This window comes from Henckelia pumila, chromosome 3, assembly GCF_033568475.1.
Source record: "Henckelia pumila isolate YLH828 chromosome 3, ASM3356847v2, whole genome shotgun sequence".
NCBI classification, from domain to species: Eukaryota; Viridiplantae; Streptophyta; class Magnoliopsida; order Lamiales; family Gesneriaceae; genus Henckelia; species Henckelia pumila.
In genome coordinates, this window is record NC_133122.1 from 71337459 (window position 1) to 71342871 (window position 5413).

Below are 5413 nucleotides of genomic sequence, written 5' to 3' on the forward strand. Positions count from 1 at the left end.
TTGATATACACGGTATCATAACGATACTGTATTGAATTTCTATATACCAAATTTTTTTGGTAAGAACAGTATGAATTTATGTCATACAAAAATTTTGGTATTTTCGGTACGATATCGGTATCAAAAATTTTTGTAATTTTTGGTACAGTATGCGGTATTCATTTAATACTGCGATATACCATACCGAACCACCCCTACCTATGAGGATTACCAAAGTCTCAGTACTATGTCCCAAAAGTCTCTTTGTCTGCGCTCTGATACCAATAAATGTAGAGACCCAACATAGATCAAATACTAATTAGAGGTTAGAGCATAATTAAGCATGCAATTAACACTAATAAAAAGTACGCTACGTAAAACTTAAATAAATTCTTGACCGACATAATACAAACGGTTAAATAAATTTGATATACAAACCAATCGAATAAATCTTAACAACCATAAAACCTACAGCTAATCTTATTGTATTCTCTGGTCACCGACTACTCCAAGTCGCTGGGAGCACTGCCTGCACTTGCACCTCCCCCGTCGAATGGGGTGTCCAGACATACAGAAAACACTGGACGTGAGCGACTACGCTCAGTATGGAAGCAATGATATATAAAATATATGCAGCATAAAAATGACTTTAAAACTCGGGTAAAACAGTCTGCTCAAAGGCGCCAATGAATACACAGTACCGTGCCAGATTGCTAGTCCGCGGGGTACTCGTATATTCCCATATCACTGTAGCGTTTACTCCTCCATCACAGTTGATCCCAGTGATAGCAAAACCAGGGGTTGAGCCTCCCCAAAACTTGACCCAAATCCATAAGGAGATACCCGTCGCATATGAAAACTGTCAAGACTCACCTCTCATGAGATGCAGTCTAGTATGTATAAAAACATGCATGTGCTAAAGCAGTAAAAACATCGTAAACACATAGCACATACAATGCAACACATATATCATATATCATGACGGCTATCTCGGTTAGTACTTACGTACCTTACTAAAGACAGTCTTAGAAGTCCCACTCTAGGTTTCCAGCCTATCATTAGCTCTGCGTCCATCGTCAGCCCGCTGATGGCGATAGTCCCAAAACGTAAGCATAGCTTCGCTACTAGTCCTGTAGCGCCTTGACACTTCCGGCCCTTCAGTAGGATGCCTAGAAAGCCCCTAAAAACCTAAAAGACTAACTAGAAGAAGAGAGGAAAAGAGGAAAGGTGCACTTGACAAATGAGCTCAGCATTCTATTTATAGAAAGAGATCGGAGTGTCTGTTCTCACGTTGAAGCCTCCGATCCTGATCGGAGCGTCCGATCCCTGCGTCCAAACTCCCTCAGCCAACCACGTGTCTAGTTTCCAGAGGACGCCTGCCGACAATAGTTCGGAGCCTCCGATCCACCTTCGGAGCATCCGAAGTCCCCTCAGTGAAGTCATTGATGACATAATATTTCGGACATCTGGAACCATCCACGATCGGAGCCTCCGATGTGAGTTCAGAGCATTCAAACTCAACAGATCAGCTTTTGATCTTGGGTCATTGGCTCTGATCCGTTCGGACCATTCGAACTCTTGTTTGGAGCCTTCGATCCTTCCAAAGACTTGGAACCCTTTTCGGCTATTTTGATTGTTCTGAATCCATTTTTGAACTCCTTATACCCTTTTGGAAATCCCTTAATAATGTTTTACTTAATCTAACATGATCACTTGATTAATTATTTATTAATCATTATATCCGGATATGGGTTACTACACGTGGCATATGGAAAGGGCTCCGGGCCTAGGCATCTCATCTCCAATCTCGTAATTATCACACGCACACTTCAACTTCCAAAAAAATAATTTTCTTACATGCACTTGTTTTACATTAAAAATTCTTGCATGATGCATGAACTTAAAAATTCTTCATAATTTCTTCTTCACATAAAATTTTTCCCGAAAATATATTTTTAATTATTTTTCATAAAATCATACTTATACATGAAAATACATGCATGAATTAATACATATTTACGGAGTATTTATTTTTTCATGGACTTTTTCGAGCTTCTAACCCCTAAGACTAAAACCCATACATTCATATACTGTCCCATTAACTTAATCTAGATCATTACTACTTAGCTCATCTTATTAACCCAATATCTATTTATTCTAGCCCATTAACTTAAATTTAGCCCAAAAAGACTTAGTCCAATAATTTTCATGGACCACTAAACCCATAAAAATTAATGTACTCACTTAATTAATTAATTAATTAAGCCCAAGTTATAAAATTAACAAGCCCAATTAATTAATTAAACTAACTTAAGCTCATAAATTCATAACTTAAACTCTTAATTAAATAAATTAAAAATACCCAAGCCCAACTAATATAACCCGAACCCAACTAACTTGGCCCACTATAATTCAGACTCGATTTGGACCCAATAAAACCATAGCCCAGCTCGCCTAAAATCCAAAAATCAGTACCCTAGCCCGAGCAAAATTCTGCTCGCAACCAACCACCATTGCTGGCTTTGGCCACCTGGTGGTCAGAGCCCTGCCGGCAGGACCTCCCCAGGGTCCTGCCGATCCTAACCAGCCTAACCCCTGACCAGGTCCTAGTCTTCCATGTAGCAGAGAACCACTCTTCCAACCAACCCTAGTTGTGTGGCCCTGGTGCACTGTTTGTGAACCAACCACGTTTCCAAACAACTCCTGGTTCAAAACACCCTACCATTCAACCCTAGGGACCATAACTCAGAACCCAACATGTGGTGTAGCCTGCTGGAACAATCCATGGCAGAAAACACGTGAGCAAATTTGATGTATAAGCAAAAAACGTGAGTTCTATTGGGTGTTTTTGGATGTTCTTCATATAAACCACATACATCATGCAAGATCAGACTTTTCCTGCAAAAATCAATATAATACAACTTAAATGGTGAGCAAGAAGGGATTCAAATGTGCCTTTGCGTTAATTACGCTCAAATATAAGATACCGACGCGTAGATTGCTCTTCGGGACGAATCGGACGTCAAAATCTTGCTTTTTATTCGACGAAATCATGTAGTGTCTGAAACCTGATGGAGTTGCCTGGAGGGTTTCAACGTGATGAAGGGAAATAATGGGGATGAAATCATGCTACATATTTGTGTGGGCTGGGTTTTATTAAATTAATTAACCAAGTTAAAACACTAATAAGCCCACTAATATATTTGATAAAATTTTGTAATTTTCGTAATATAATTTGATGGGCTTTTTAAAGCATTTTAAAAGCCCTTAAAATGGTTTATTAGTGAAATTGAGTTTCTATACACACACACACACACACACACACACACACACACATATATATATATATATATATATATATATATATATTAAAACTCCTATTTTATGAAATTAAAATCTTAAAATAATATTTTATGGCTCTTGAAAATCTTAGTAAAATTTTATATGAAAAATTTTCATCTCGTTCGTCAACGATCCTGTCTTGCAAAATGAACTTTCTCAAATAAATTCATAAATTTCATAATGACGAGTTAAATGCTAAAATAAAATTTAAAACATGCAAATTCTTCACATAATCCACATGATAGCACATAAAATTCATTTAACCCCCTTTTTTTAAATTTAAATTAATTATGTTTCCTAATTATGCATGCGAATTTACGTAAGAAAATTACGGACGCTACAACTCTCCCCTCCTTAAATTGAATTTCGTCCTCGAAATTGAGATACATACCAAATAACTCCACGTAACGTGTCCTCATATCGGCCTCGGTCTCCCAAGTAGCCTCATCCGCGGAATGATTCAGCCACTGGAACTTGACCATAGGGATAACTCGCGTCCTAAGCCTCCGCTCCTCACGTGCTAGGATCTGTACTGGTCTCTCCTCGAATGACAACTCTGGTGTCAGATGTAAAGGCTCAAAATCCAATACATGAGATGGATTTGAGATGTAATTCTAAAGTATACATACATGAAATACGTTTTGCACTGCCGCAAAACTAGGTGGTAGTGTTAGGCGGTAGGCCAACATACAAATCCTCTCTAAAATCTCGAACGGACCAATAATCCTCACACTGAGCTTGCCCTTCCTACCAAAACACATTACGCCATTCATAGGCAAAATTCTCAAAAACACATGATCACCCACGGCAAACTCGAGGTCTCGTTGTCGTCGGTCAGCATAAATCTTCTGACGACTCTGTGCGATCCTCATCCGATCTCAAATCTGTGTCACAATGTCCGCAGTCTGCTATACTAACTCGGGGTCCTAAAAGACTCTCTCTCAAACCTCATCCCAATGCACAGAAGATCTACACCTTATCCCGTAAAGAGCCTCGTAGGGAGTCATACCTTGACGCCTGATAACTGTTGTTATAGGTAAAATCCACTAGAGTTAATCTCAAATCCCATGTGCCTTGAAAGTCGATAACACAAGCCTTAAGCAAATCCTCAAGAATATGTATCACTCGCTCTGACTGTCCATCTGTCTGAGGATGAAAGAAAGTGCTGAAAAATAGCTTCATCCCCATAGCTGTGTGCAGACCCTTTCAAAATGCATAAGTGAATCTCGGATCTTGGTCTGACACAATGGAAACTCGAATGCCATGCAATCTGACGGTTTCTTTGATATAAAGATTTGCATACTGAGTCATGGTGAAAGTAGTCTTCACGGGCAAAAAATGCGCTGATTTGATGAGTCGATTGACAATCACCCATCCTCTGGAACTCCAAGGTAATCCAACCACAAAATCCATGGTGATATTCTCCCACTTTCACTCCGAAATGGGAAGCGGTCAAAACATCCTTATCGGTCGCTGATGCTCTGCCTTGACCTGCTGACTAGTCAAGCACTCTGATACAAAATGATCAGTGTCCCTCTTAATGCCAGACCACCAATATAACGTCTGCAAATCTTGGTATATCTTCGTACTCCTGGGATGGATGGAGTATGGAGACGCGTGTGCCTCTGTCATAATATCTACTCTCAACTGATCAGCACTCAACACCCACATCAATCTTCTGTACCAAACAATATTATCCTCAACTATATAGATAAGACTGCCTCTGGCCTCATCCTTCCATCTCATACATTTCAAGTGCTCGTCTATAGACTATCCATATCTGATCTAATCTCGTAAAGTCGTTTGTACTGTCAGTGCTGATAATCTCGGTGCGTGCCCACTCGAGTAGATCTCTAAATCAAACCTTTGTATCTTAGTCTGTAGAGGTCGTTGCACTGACATACCTACTATCACAGAATTTTTCCGACCCAAAGCATCGGCTACCACATTAGCTTTATGGAGATGGTAGCTAATGTCACAGTCATAATTCTTCACTAGCTCCAACCATCTGCATTGTCTCATATTCAAGTTCTTCTATGTGAAGTACTTGAGGAACTTGTGATTGAAAATTTTGCACTTCTCACCGTACAAG